This window comes from Chiloscyllium plagiosum, chromosome 40 (genome assembly GCF_004010195.1).
Source record: "Chiloscyllium plagiosum isolate BGI_BamShark_2017 chromosome 40, ASM401019v2, whole genome shotgun sequence".
Taxonomy (NCBI): domain Eukaryota; kingdom Metazoa; phylum Chordata; class Chondrichthyes; order Orectolobiformes; family Hemiscylliidae; genus Chiloscyllium; species Chiloscyllium plagiosum.
The window spans coordinates 26,017,203-26,032,234 of record NC_057749.1 but is presented as its reverse complement, the minus strand read 5'-3'; the positions used below and the strand labels follow the sequence as shown (position 1 = coordinate 26,032,234).

The window sequence follows — 15,032 nt, the reverse complement described above, 5'->3', positions numbered from 1 at the left end:
AGTTCCACACAAAGGCCGCCTTGCTGATCTTTGAGGGGCCCTATTCTCTCCCTAGTTACCCTTTTGTCCTTAATGTGTTTGTAAAAACCCTTTGGATTCTCTTTAATTCTATTTGCCAAAGCTATCTCATGACCCCTTTTTTGCCCTCCTGATTTCCCTCTTAAGTATACTCCTACTGCCGTTATACTCTTCTAAGGACTCACCTGATCTTGTCTATACCTGACATATGCTTCCTTCTTTTTCTTAAGCAAACCCTCAATTTCTTTAGTCATCCAGCATTCCCTACACCTACCAGCCTTTCCTTTCACACTGACAGGAACATACTGTCTCTGGACTCTCGTTATCTCATTTCTGAAGGCCTCCCATTTTCCAGCTGTCCCTTTACCTGCGAACATCTGCCCCCAATCAGCTTTTGAAAGTTCTTGCCAGATACCGTCAAAATTGGCCTTTCTCCAATTTAGAACTTCAACTTTTAGATCTGATCTATCCTTTTCCATCACTATTTTAAAACTAATAGAATTATGGTCACTGGCCCCAAAGTGCTCCCCCACTGACACCTCAGTCACCTGCCCTGCCTTATTTCCCAAGAGTAGGTCAGGTTTTCCACCTTCTCTAGTAGGTATATCCACACACTGAATCAGAATTTTTTTCTTGAACACACTTAACAAATTCCGCTCTATCTAAACTCTTAATACTATGACAGTCCCAGTCTATGTGCTGCCTGACCTGCTGTGCTGTTCTAGCAATAAAGTTTCAACTTTGATCTCCAGCATCTGCAGACCTCACTTTCTCCTCAAAGTTAAAATCCCCTACTATAACTACCCTATTATTCTTAAAGATAGCTGAAATGTCCTTAATTTCCCACTGACTATTAGGGAGCCTATGATACAATCCCAATAAGATGATCATCCCTTTCTTATTTCTCAGTTCCATCCAAATAACTTCCCTGGATGCATTTCCAGTGATGGCCTCCCTCAGCACAGCTGTAATGCTATCCCTTATCAAAAAACGCCACTCCCCCTCCTCTCTTGGCCCCCTTTCTGTCCTTCCTATAGCATTTGTATACTGGAACATTAAGCTACCCGTCCTGTCCATCTCTGAGCCACATTTCTGTAATGGCTATGATATCCCAGTCCCATGTTCCTAACCATGCCCTGAGTTCATCTGCCTTCCCTGTTAAGCCTCTTGCATTGAAATAAATGCAGTTTAATTTATCAGTCCTACCTGGTTCTCTGCTTTGGCCCTGCCTGTCCTGTATGTTTGACTTGCTTCTTTTCTCAACTGTCCCAGTCTCAGGTTGATCGCTTTCTTGAGTATCTCCCAGGGTTGAAACTTTATTGCTGGAACAGCACAGCAGGTCAGGCAGCATCCAGGGAACAGGAGCCAGTTTAAATCCTCCCGAGCAGCTCAAATAAATCTCCCTCCCAGTACATTAGTCCCCTTCCAACTCAGGTGCAATCCAGCCTTCTTGTACAGGTCACTTCTACCCCAGAAGAGATTCCAATGATCCAAAAATGTGAATCCTTCTCCCATTCATTACCTCCTCAACATGCAATCATCTGCTCTATGCTTCTAATCCTACCCTCTCTAGCTCGTAGCCCTGGGAGTAATCCAGATATTACTCTTGAGGACCTCCTTTTAAAATTCCTGTCTAACTCTCTCCATTCTCCCTTCAGAATCTCACCTTTTCCCTTCCTATGTTGTTTCCGATGTGTACAATGACACCCTTGAGAACATTCTGCACCCTCTCTGAAACATCCTTCATCCTGGCACCAGGGAAGAAACACACCACTCTGATTTTTTGCTGCTGGCCACAGAAACATCTGTCTGTGCCTCAGACCAGAGAATCCCCTAACACAATCGATTTATTTGAACCCGACATACCCCTCATTACATTAGAGCCCATCCCAATACCAGAAACTTGGCTGCTCGTGCTACATTCCTCTGAGAATCCATCACATTTTCCAAAATGGCATAATTGTTTGAAATGGGAATAGCCACAGAAGACTCCTGCATTACCTGCCTACCTCTCTTATCCTTCCTGGAGTTAACCCATCTATGTGACTGTATCTGCAGCTTTCAATATGATTGAGGCTGATCATCCAATTCCGCTTTCTCCACATACCCTTTGATCCCTTCAGCCCTAACTCCTTCTTGAAAATGTTTTGACCTCAGCCGTTTTCTGTGGCAGAGAATTCCACAGGCTCACCACTCTCTGGATGAGACATTTCTCCTTGTCTCAATTTTATAAGGCTTACCCCATATTCTTATGATTTGGAGATGCCGGTGTTGGACTGGGGTGTACAAAGTTAAAAATCACACAACACCAGGTTATAGTCCAACAGGTTTAATTGGAAGCACTAGCTTTCGGAGCGCTGCTCCTTCACAACCACCTGATGAAGGAACGGCGCTCAGAAAGCTCGTGCTTCCAATTAAACCTGTTGGACTATAACCTGGTGTTGTCTGATTTTTAACCCATATTCCTAGACAGTGATCCCTAGTTCCAGGCCATCTAGCCATCAGGGATATCCTTGATGTTTATCTTGTCCGGTCCTATTCGAATTTTATAGATTTCCATGGGATTGGCACCCACCCTCATTCTTTGACACTCCCAGTGAATATAGTCCAAATCTTTCTTTAAATGCCAGTCCTGCCATCCTAGGAATCAGAACTAGGCAGGCAGGAGGCTGGAAGAACACAGCAAGCCAGACAGCATCAGGAGGTGGAGAAGTCGACATTTCGGGTGTAACTTTTCTTCAGGACTCTTACAAGCAGGAAGCCAAATTACTTTTTAACAAAGCCCTAAAGCCCTCCCTGATGAGAATGTTTGAGCTATAATTCAAATGCAGTCAGTAGCTATTATTTTCCTTGCAAATCTGACTTTTGACTTCTTCACTGCACTTTATATTGTGTACAGTCCAGTTTAACACATTTTATACAAGTCAGTCTGGTTTTTAAGCAATTCACAACAACATTTTTTCGTGCCTTGAATGACTGGTAATTGCAGCACGGGTGGAGATCCGGCCAGACATATTCCACTGCTCTCAGTGACAGTAAGTGTTTCTTGTGTGAAGGAATACGAATGCCCCAACCATCCCACCAAGTTTTCATTCCCATCGGCCAGACTTAAAATCTGCATTGCTATCCAGTCACTTTTATCAAGTTAGCATATGTATACAGGAACACAAGTCAAGTAGGTGGCATGGTGCCTCAGTGATAAGCACTGCTGCCGCACAGTGCCAGGGACTCGGGTTCAATTCACCCTCAGGTGACTGTGTGGAGTTTGCACTTTCTCCCTGTGTCTGCTTGTGTTTTCTCCAAGTGCTCCGGTTTCCCCCCATGGTCCAAAGATGTGCAGGTTAGGTGGATTGGTCATGTTAAATTGTCTAGGGATGTACAGGGTGGGTGGGCTTGCCATGAGAAATGCAGGGTTATGGTATGAGTCTGGGTGGGATGCTCTTTAGAGAGTCGGTGTGGACTCAATGGGATGATTGACCTCCTTCCTCACTGCAGGGATTCTATGAAAAATTGGCTCACAGATTCATTTGGAAATCAATTAATACCTTGCATCTTTGTAATGTGCGGAGAAGGAAGGGGAGAAGACATAGAATCATAGAATCCCTACAGTGTGTAGGCAGGCCATTTGGCCCATTGAGTCCACACTAGCTCTCTGAAGAGCATCCCACCCAGACCCACCTCCCTACCCTAAATCTCTAATGCTGCATTTCCCATGGCTAATCCACCTAACCTACATGTCCCTGGACACTATGGACACATGGGCAAAGATAACTTTGGGCATTAGTTTGCAAATGAATGCCTTATTTGCTCTTGCTCTATAATATATAATGAGAATGGCAGAACCCTACATTGTAGAGGTAGCATTTGGGTTGGTACACTCAGCCTGTGTTGTCCATGAATATCAAAATAACTTTGTTCCCATCAACCCCCACCACTGGGAGCACTGCCAACATTAAAGTTCTGATCGTTACATGTCAAATCTTGCTTGTTACAATGAGGAGTGGTGTGGTTTCTTGTGCTGTCAAGTTTAATTAGTGTCACAGAACATCTTTATTAGGACATAGTTCAACAATACAAGCACTGGTCTGCTTTTAATATAATGCCATTGTTTAATAAGGTGATTAAATCAATCGAGATGTCAAGCTAAGACTCTGCTTTTGGTAAATAAGCACTGTTGTTGATGTTTTTTGAAATTTACTTTGCAATGTTTACCCTCTGGTAGTTCAAAGCTGGCTGAACAATTTTCTAGTTACCCAAAGTCCTTTTAAGTATCATTTTTAAACAACTGTGCAATAATCCTCAAATCTGCCAGAGGTTCTTTTATCTTGCTTTTGTCCACCTACATGTCTGTAATTCTTGCATGGTTAGCCCTGTTCTGTTTTACTTGGCTGTCAGCCCAGACCGGGTGACATCACCTGCTATTTCATCATTTCAGATTAGTACACAAGTATAAAATGCAGTGAAGAAGTCAGAAGTCAGATTTGCAAGGAAAATAATAGCTACTGACTGCATTTGAATTATAACTCAAAACATACCTCTGGTCAGGGAGGGCTCTCGGGCTGGGTTAAGAAGTAAACTGGCTTCCTGCTTCCCTACAGTAAGAGTCCTGAAGAAGGGTTACACCCGAAATATCGACTTCACCTCCCGATGCTGCCTGGCTTGCTGTGTTCTTCCAGCCTCCTGCCTGGCTGCTATAGTAAGCGGCTGACACAGGCTCTGTTTGTATTGAGTTAATGTAACTGTACTACTGTTGCTTTGAGGCGTGCAAGACTCTTATCTTACCCTGTGAGGCGCTGCCTATTCTTGCGACTTCCTGGCCGGTAGTGTGAGTGTTTACTACACACTTGAAAGCTTAACTTTGCTTTCGCAGGGCAAAGGATCTCTCCATCTGTGTAGAATATTGTTGTTGCTTTGACCGAAGGTATGCAGCAGCATTGGAGGATCATTATGTGAAAAAGAATGCACAGTTGTTTGCATCTGGAAAGGTAAGCACAGTCCACTGTGTGTTTGTGTTACTTTGTTGAAGTGTATGCTTTAATAAGTTCTCATGCATGTTTGAAATTAGCAATTCATTAAAAAAAAAGCCTGACAAGCCTGAGTGAAATAAAAATGCAAGGAAATTGCACCCGCTTCTGTGCGTATTAATTTGCAAATGTTTTCCTGTAAATCTTATAGTTTCCGGAAAATGAAGTTATTTCAGTCCGGAAAAGTAGCTAGAATAATAATCGTAGCTAGAATAATAATAATACAATGCAACTGCACTGAAAGGGGTTTCATAAATCAAGGTCTCTCTCACGTAAACAAAATGATTATACGAGATCTTGAAACAGGGTAGCGTGGTTAAAAGGTAGTCTCGTTTCCTGAGCCCTGATTATCATTTAAGGTTTGCTGTCAAGACCTTTCTAAACAATTAACAGTGACAAGCCTAGTCCCTCTATCCCCTTTTGAGTTTAAATATCAATCCATTTCCTTTTTTTCAGTATGAACCAAGTCTGGATTCACTCGCTCGATTGCAATCTAGTCCAAAAATGATTACAAATGTGAAACGGTTGCCCCTTAAATTATTCTAAGCAGACAATCATAGCTCCTGAAACAAAAAACAGAAATTGCTACGAAGACTCAGCGAGTCTGGCAGCATCTGTGGAGAGAAACCCACTGGATCCAAAAGGCTAACTCTGCTGTCTCTCCATAGATGCTGCCAGACCTACTGAGATTTAACAGCAATTTCTGTCTTTGTTTCTGATTCCCAGTTTGTACAGTTCCTTCGGTTTTTAATCATACCTCCTGATCATAATCGAAGAACTTCTACATGGCTTACATTACAAATAACTTCTTAATTTCAAAATCTTGGATAATCTTAAATAACTGTCTATAGTGAAATCTGTATTGAGATTGTGCACAGTTTAGGAATATGGAGGTAACGTTTTGCGTTGCAATTCCTGGAGTTAGGAAACTCAAAGAAGGTTGAAGACAAGTAATGTTCCAGATGTTGCAGTCAACATATCAGCTGGTGGGACTTGTCGTTATTTATACATAAGTGGCATAGCTGCTTCAGGCAAGGGGCAGGTGCCACTACTCAGTCGTTGCTACCAGAATTGCACCATTTCACACCTGGCTTTGCAAATATGGCTTATCATTGTCTACCTCACTCCAGAATGGTTCTTCCACAGTTACTAGAGGCTACATACATCATGGAGGGTCACATGCTATAATTATAAGCAGAAGGACCCTTTTAGTAATGTGGCAACCAATAATTACGTCCAATCAACCTCTCTGGCACTGAAAATTAACTAGTAAAATTGTAGAATTTCACCTCTTCACGTGTTATTTGTTATTGGAGATTTCTTTAAAAGGTTAAAGTTTTACTTCTCTTACTTGTCGCTTTCCTCTTGATACAATTCTGCCTTTTATGTGTTTTTTCTAAACCTGATTTGTCACTAACTTCACACACTCGAATGTACACTTCCTCCTCAGTGCATGTTCAATTGCTGTCTCAATCTTTCAGTTTGATGAAAGGAAACTACTTTTCTGAGATTCAGTTGCCCATTCCCTTTCCTGCATCGTTACCAGATAAGATGCAGCAACTTGCTAAGCAACACATTGGACTGCTTGAACAAGCTGAGACCAGTCTCGCTAATAGCAAATGGCACTAAAGGCTCTGCTGTATTTAATTCTGCGCTAAATTTTTTTCAGAAAGCAATCTGTGCCACTTGAATCGCAACTTAACGTAAACAAGTTCGAAATCTAATTTACTCCCCAAATAAAAATCGGAGTCAGTTTACAATAAAAGGCTCAATGGTCAAGTAAAGTCAATGCAGCCAGATTTCACCCATTTATATTCCTCATTTAAAGAGTTTACCAAGGATAGGGGTCTTGTGGCACAGTGGTTGTGTCTCTACCTCTAGTCTGGGTTCAAATGTAATAACTGCTGAACAAGTTAATTGGAAAATATCTGAAGTTTATTGGAATGCAATACTGAACTTCTGTTGATGGCTCACCAAGTGTTGATTGCTCATGTTGAACATTACTGTCTAAGGTTTCTGGGTTTTCATGGAACCACAGCTTGAATTCTTAGAACTGTAGAATCGTTTTGCACAGAGGAGGCTATTTGGCCATTCAGTACATGCTAGCTCTTTATGGAACAATCCAGTCTAATCACATTCCACTGTCTCATCATCCAAGCCCTGTAAGCTGGTTGCCTCAGGAGAATTCCCCCTGTAACAGCGTTCTGGGTGTATCTCCACCCAAAGGCAGACCGCAGCGGTTCAAGAAGATGACTCATCACCACCACCTTCTCAAGGGCAATTATGAATGAACAACAAGTGTTGGCCCAGCCAGCATCACTCCTCATCCCATGATGAAAAGAACCCATCCAATTTCTTTCAAGAACTTTTCTTTTCACACTCTACCTTGCAAAACAAGCAACATATAGATGCTTTTCTTGAAGACCTCCAGGATCATCTCCTAAGTAAATATGGCACCCTTTCCCATTCTTTCACTCTTTATCTGGAACAAAACGAGAAATCTTGATGGAGGCAGATTAAAAGAAGAGAAAAAAAATGCTGATTATGCAATACATTTGAGTGGTGTGGTAGAAGTTGAATATATGCTGAATGTAACAGACAAAGGAGGAAATGTATCTGAAAAGATAATTGTTCCTACTAAGTAATTCTATTTCCTCCTCAGATTCTGAGTTAAGCAAGAACTAGCAGAGCACATTCAAAGCTGTGGTAAGTTTAACTTTGTTCTTATAGTTAGAAGAAATTGCAAAATTTTTAATGTACTCTGACTAAGATGTTGAAGAGAATAATTAGCATTAGCATATATATAAATGCAATTCGAAAAAAAAATTCCCTAGGTGTATTGAACTCTGGCTAAGATGTCCAATAGAATAATTAGCGCTGATATATATATATATATATATATATATATATATATATATAAATGTTTTAAAATGGAATGGAATAATTTGATGCAACTTAGAAAATTAAAAGTAACCAAGGGTGTCATAAGTTTGGTCATGTCACTTTCTATATTTATATTGTCAGATGGTACAGACCTGCCTTTATGCTCAAGCGCAATAGTGACATCTAGAGGCTGAGCACCATTTCTGCGGGAAATGAAACAGACCAGGATCCTCCCTGTTATCCTCAATTCCTTATTCAGAGAGCAGCCAAGTCAGAAACATTAGCATTATTTACTGTGATCACCAAGTTAATTTATTGCAACTGAAGCAATTGGCTCTCAAGAGCAACTAGGGATGGGCAATAAATGCTGGCTCAGCCAGTGACATAAGTGAATAAAATATTTTTATAAGGTGGTCGAAATAGCATAAGATTCTTACACTTAGGATAAGAAAAATAAATGTTCCTAGCTGATTGTTTTTACTGTGTCATTTCCTGTGGCTGTCGGGATCAGCTTAACCTTTAATATTTCACATCAAGGTTGAATAATAGCCTGCTGAGCTCACTAGCTCTGTTTCCTCATGACAAGTGTTGAAATAACAGATGTTTTTTTCAAAAAAAGGTTTTAATCATGTTAAATAAATGCATGAGATGCCTGTTCCTGAGGGAAGAACAGTGACATGTTAAGTTGAGACTTAAGTTCTTGTGCAGCAGCAAGCTTTATTGAACGTAAGTATAGGATGGTTAGAGAGCACCTTAGCTGGAACCAGTTCCATGTTTTTGTTATTGACAGGATGAGAGTGTCTTTGGCTCGGCCTACATTTATTGCTCTGCCCTAATTGCTCAGAGTCAACCACATTGCTGTGATCTGGAGTCACATGTAGGCCAGATCAAGTAAGGATGACAATTGCCTTCCCTGAAGGGCATTAGTGAACCGGATGGGTTTGTCCAACAATGGGATTCATGGTCATCATTAGACTACTAATTCCAGATTTTTATTGAACTCAAATGCCGTGGCGAGATTTGAACCCAAGTCCTCAGAACGTTACCTGGATCATCTCCCAAATATGATCTGATATCACCAAGGTATGGCTCCTTTTATACATGCACAGTATCTATAATTAGAGTAAAATTTCCTTGATTCTGCATCTCCCCCAAGAACCTTTCCAGTTTTCTTTTAACATTGGATATTGAACTCTTCTATCTGAATTCCTTCCTCACCCCTACAACTATTTTTTTTTTTGCTTGAGGAATGGTGTCTCAGTGGTTAGCACTGCTGCCTCACAGCACCAGGATCCCAGGTTTGATTCTGGCCTTGGGTGACTGTCTATGTGGAGTTTGTACATTCCATGTCTGTGTGGGTTTCCTCTGGGTGCTCTGGTTTTCTCCCACAGTCCAAAGATGTGCAGGTCAGGTGAATTGGCCATGCTAAATTGCCCATAGTGTTAGGTGCATTAGTCAGAAAGAAATGGTTCTGGCTGGGTTACTCTTCAGAGGGTCGGTGTGGACTTGTTGGGTCGAAGGGCCTGTTTCCACACTGTAGGGAATCTAATTGGAAAAAAATCTAATTTCCAACAACATTCTCAACAATTTTCGACATGATCTGTTTATCACTCCCAAGGGAGGTGATCACATTAGTGGGGTGAAGTGGCAGCTTCTGACAATGGCTTGTTGTTGGGCTGTGATGCTTATGAAGACATTAATGTCACAGTGGTGAAGGTCAAAGGGCAAAAAGAAAGCTCCAGGACTTGGAAGATCCCTGCCTCTTGATAGAGGGATGAGGAAAGTGAAATTCACATTGTCTGGTCATTCTGTATTGCTTCCTGATCTGGATGCACCTTAAAGATAAAGAAAAGAGCATAAAAGGCATCCTGAAGACAGCTATGGAGGTGAGGAAGTGAAGACTTTTCCACTCCAGTACAACTTTCTCCATAGGTAGTGCAACACCAACTGCTGCAGGGAATACAGAAAATGACCTCTTCACAGCTCTGAGAAAGTAGAGTTATGCTATTGCAAATATGATATGGAGGTGCCAGTGTTCGAATGGGGGGGTGCAAATTTAAAAATCATGCAACACCGGGTTATAGTCCAACAGGATTATTTGCACTTCCAAATAAACCTGTTGGACTATAACCTGGAGTTATGTGATTTTTAACATTATAAGAATGGGTAGTGACTTGGTCTGTAGACTTCCTTGATTCCTGATGAAGGAGTCCTGCCCGAAATGTCAATTTTCCTGCTCCTCAGATGCTGCCTAACCGGCTGTGCTTTTCCAGCACCACTCTAATCTTGACTTTCTTGAAGGGTCAACCTCAGCATCAGGAACTGTCATGGCAAGAGGTTCAATGGTGCCAGGAAGGACAAATGAGTGAAGATGTTCCTCAGATTATTTCTCTACAGCAGCCTCTATTAGATTTTTGCAAGTCTTGTTGAACTTTGATCAGATCAAGGTCATTTTGATTCTCATCTGAATGCTTTTCCCTTGTATTTGTGTCAATAAAGTGTAATTTCTTCACAAAGAGAATGGTGAGCCTGCAGAGTTCTCTGTCAAGAGTGTGGTCAAAGCTTAAACATTGAATATTTTTAAGAAAAAATGTGGGCTAAAGGGATTAAAGGGGGAGCAGACCGAGTTGGATGATCAGCCATGATCATACTGAATGGTGGAGCAAGCTCAAAGGGCTAGGAGAAAGTGAGGACTGCAGATGCTGGAGTGTCTGAGTTGAAAATTGTGGTGCTGGAAAAGCACGGCAGGTCAGGCAGCATCCGACGAGCAGGACAATCAACATTTCGGACATAAGCCCTTCGTGGCCTACCTTTGCTCCTGTTCTCTATATTTCTATGCTCTGTAAGTGTAGATTGAAATATCTCTCTAGTGTGCCTCTGGCATGCGGTTGGAACTGCATTGCTGCTTTAAGATAACTTACTTGTGAGTTAGGAATCGCTTTGCTCCTGGTCTTTTTGGCTGCTGCTTGTAATGGTTACTACATGTAATGTGTTCAGTCAAGTATTGCTTCCACTGGGATTTCTCATAAGAGTTCCCATCACTGGCACTTTAATCAAATCAAAGGATCCTCTGTCTCTGTCATAATATCCTTGTTTTCCAGTGTTTTGTGAAGAAACAAATCAGAATTGGCAACATCTTGCTTCAGGGCATCATTGTCCTTGGAGTATTCTGTTCCTGCCTCTTTTGGCCATTCTTCAAAGCAAGATATATCCACCAATGATCCTTGGGATGCGCTTCAACAGTCTGTCTGACTGGGCAACGAGCCAACCTCAGTCTCTGCTACAAATGTTGCATAAAAAATGTTCATAGTTCTGTGTGGCAGTTCTATTTAATTTGGCTTGGAATAATACACACAGTCTTTACAATCTCTATTCCATGATGTGGAGGTGCCAGTGTTGGACTGGGGTGGACAAAGTTAAAAATCACACAACACCAGGTTATAGTCCAACAGGCTTATTTGGAAGCACTAGCTTTCGGAGCGCTGCTCCTTCATCAGGTGGTAGGTGAAAATGAGGACTGCAGATGCTGGAGATTAGAGTCGAGAGTGTGATGCTGGAAAAGCACAGCAGGTCGGGCAGCATCCAAGGAGCAGAAGAATCGATGTTTCGATCAAGAGACCTTCATCAGGTGATAGGTACCCACCTTTTTCACTGATCTTAATGTTGCCTGAACTCCAAGGTTGAATGGAAGACAGCCTGAAGACTTCAATTCACAACCATGGGGAAGCATTTGAAACAATTAATACACCTCTCCCAGTGTCCAGTTCAGAAATAATTTGTTTGGCCATTTACCATAATATCTCCATTTGCCATAACACCATGCAGATGTTCCAGGGTCAGTGATCTACTGTCAGAGGTGCTGCCTTTTGAACAAAACTCGCTGACTGCCTTACATGTGTAAAAGATCCCATGGCACTAGTTTGAGCAAGACCAGGAGAGTTCTCCCCAGTGTCCCGATTAATGTTTATCCTCAGCAAAACCAAATCTGCTCACCATCATGGGACACCCCACTGCGTGAAAATTGGCGGCTGTGTTTCCTGCATTAACAACCATGATTAAACTTTTTATAAAAGGATTTAATTGCCTATCAAGTTCCTTGGGAGTGTTGGAGGGAATTAGACAAATAGAATCTTCAGCCTGAGTGAGTCGTAACAAAGTGGTCTTTATTCAACCTTGTACCAACACAGTGTGGGAGAGACCTCAGAGTCAAGCTCCAAGACACTCGGCCATTTAACGCTCCAAACAACACATTTAAACGTTTTTGCCTCACAATGGTAACATTGGTGCAAAATAAACTTTATTCAGACATTTACTGCAAAAACAGAATGCAGTTTATTTTCTTGTGAGTTCTCTAATTTCACAGGACTTCCACATCCGTGATATCTTCTGAGCTTGGCTGCCCCCACCATCTACTCCTAGCACCCAAGCTTTCCCTTATTATTAATGCTCGCATGACTATCTTGATCAATTCCAGTGGCCTCTGAACCTTATGAACTGCTCACTGCTCCCTTACAGTTAAACTATCTGAGCTGCACTAATTCTTTATAAGGATATATTTCACTCTTAACCCTACTCTCTATCGCTTGTCCAGGTTAATTTTATTTGTTCTGTGTTCTGTAGCATTCAGTTTCTGTTTTGGCATTTCTCACTTTTTACACTCCTGTCCTCCTTGCCCTGCATCAGGGGGCATCTCAAAATTGTGAAATATTCATTTTTTTCATTCTCGAGCTGGTCCAGCATTTGCTGCCCATCCCTCAAACCCGGGCCCTTTTGAACCAATGGATTTTAACCACAGTTAATAACAGTTTCATGGCCGCTGTCACACAGTCTAGGTTTAAATTCCAGATTTATTAATTCAATTTAAATCTCACCAGCTGCCCTGGTAGAATTTGAACCCATGACCCCAGGGAACATCCCTGGACCTCTGGATTACAACATCACTTCTCCTCTAACAATGCTAAGTACGGTAAATAAAAGTTATTTCCTAAAGATGCAACAATGCTATCAAGTATTACGTTGACCAAGCCATTTGGCAAATTTGTGGATCCATAAGATCTTAAGATATAGGAGCAGAAATAGGCATTTCAGTCCATCGAGTCTGCTCCACCATTAATGAGATCATGGTTGATCTGAAAATCCTCAACCCTACTTTCCTGCCTTTTAACCCTTGTCAGTTAACTCGGTAACCTTTCTGAATGAACACCAGTCTTTCTTTGCCTCAAATATGCTTAATGGCCCAGCCTCGACAGCCCTCTGTGGTAAAAGCTTCCACAGATTCATTGCCAACTGAGCAATATCTCATCTCTGTCTTAAATTTGTGATCCCGTTTTCGAGATAATGCTCTCTGGTCCTCGATTCTCCCCAAGGGGAAAGTCTATAAAGCCAACGCAACCCTTCCCACAATTCTCAGGATCCTAAAGTAGCCAATTTTTTAACGCTCTGTCAAGATCTCTTCTCTCGCCTTTCAGAGCAGACCAGAAAAGCATATAATCAGACAAGTCCCAGATATTTAAGATGTCTACCTTGACTTATGAATTAAATGTCCTGTTTGGAAAAGAGAGGGTTTTACCATGAAAGATGGGTTAGATTGACGGTGCTATATTGGAAACTGTGCAGGAAGCTGTGGCTGATGGATTTTGTCACTGACTAAATGGCAGTTGCCTCTTGCCTCTCATTGGGTGCTGCATGTCCATTAATGAAAGCTATACGAACACAATTGGCTGCTTTTCCCTTAATTGTTCACCAGTTACTTTGGGGCTGCATCATGGAAATGGTTAGGGTAGGTATTGGTCACACGTGTTCTACTTAAATACATCCACCCCCACTGCACATTGGCGGCACAGTGTACCATCTAGAAGGTGCACTGCCAAAATTCACCATGGCTCCTTTGGCATCACTTAACAAATCTGCGACCTCTGCCATCTAGAAGGTCAAGGGCAGCAGGCTCATGGGAACATCACCACCTACAAGTCACCATCCTGACTTGGAAACGTCCCACTATCACCAGAGCAAATTCCTCCCTTGCTAACTGCACTGTGGATGAACCTGCTCCACATGGACTGCAGCAGCTCAAGAGGGTGCCTCACTATCACCATCTCCAAAGAAAATTAGGCTTTACCAGACACAACCACATCTTAGGAACCACTGTTAAAAAAAAAATTTGCTCTCTAGCTCCATCCTTGCCCTTCAGGTTAAAACATACCATTTTCATAGAACCCTGCCAATACAGAAGCAGGTCAATCAGCCCATGCCACCCCTCTGAAGAGCATTCATCCCACCTTACCCTATCCTTGTAACCCTGCATTTCCCATGGCTAATTCACCAAACCTACATATCCTTGGACCCTAAGAGCAATTTTGAGTCAAAAAGTGTGGTGCTGGAAAAGCACAGCCGGTTAGGCAGCATCTGAGGAGCAGGAGAGTCAATGTTTCAAGCATAAGCTCCTCCTGATGAAGAGTTTATGTTGGAAACATCAATGCTGCTGGCTCCTTGGATGCTGCCTGACCGGCTGTGCTTTTCCATCACCACACCTTTTGACTCTGATCTCCACTAGCTGCAGACCTTACTTTCTGCTACAATGAGCAATTTAACATGGTCAATCCACCTAACCAGCACATCTTTGCATTGAGAGGGAAACTGTGACACTTGGAGGAGGCCCACGCAGACACGGAGAGAACATGTCCACATAATCAGTTACCTGAAGCTGGAATTAAACCCGGTCCCCTGGTGCAGTGAAGCAGCAGTGCTAAGCACTGAGCCATCATGATCTAGCTTTTGGTTGTCCTTCTCATTTCAGTTCATCCTCCATTTCTCTTTAATCCTCAGGGAAAAGAGTCAGAGAGTCATAGATATGTACAGCGCGGAAACAGACCCTTCAGTCCAACTCGTTCTTGCCAACCAGATATCCCAACCTAATCTCAGCCCATATGCCAGCATTTGGCCCATATCCCTCTAAACCCTTCCCATTCATATACCCATCCAGGTGCCTTTTAAATGCTGTAACTGTACCAGCCTCCACCACTTCCTCTGGCAGTCCTCCATATACGCACCACCCTCTGAATGAAAAAGTTGCCCATTAGGTCCCTTTTATATCTTTCCCCTCTCAAC

General features: G+C 42.2%; 1 protein-coding gene across 8 annotated transcripts in view; it reads left to right on the top strand.

Moving 5' to 3' along the window:
* The first annotated feature begins 4,487 nt into the window (after positions 1 to 4,487).
* The window catches only part of c40h15orf39 (chromosome 40 C15orf39 homolog), a 90,918-nt gene continuing 80,373 nt past the window's right edge, over positions 4,488 to 15,032 (top strand). For 4 of the 8 annotated variants that reach the window (XR_006309837.1, XR_006309838.1, XM_043680629.1 and 1 more), the window contains exons 1-2: positions 4,501 to 5,003; positions 7,705 to 7,748. The gene's annotated coding sequence lies outside the window, so the exon portion shown is untranslated. Of the gene's footprint in view, positions 5,004 to 7,704; positions 7,749 to 8,915; positions 9,009 to 15,032 lie in introns of those variants that run through there. The other 4 variants (XM_043680626.1, XM_043680622.1, XR_006309839.1 and 1 more) reach the window with 3 other exon arrangements.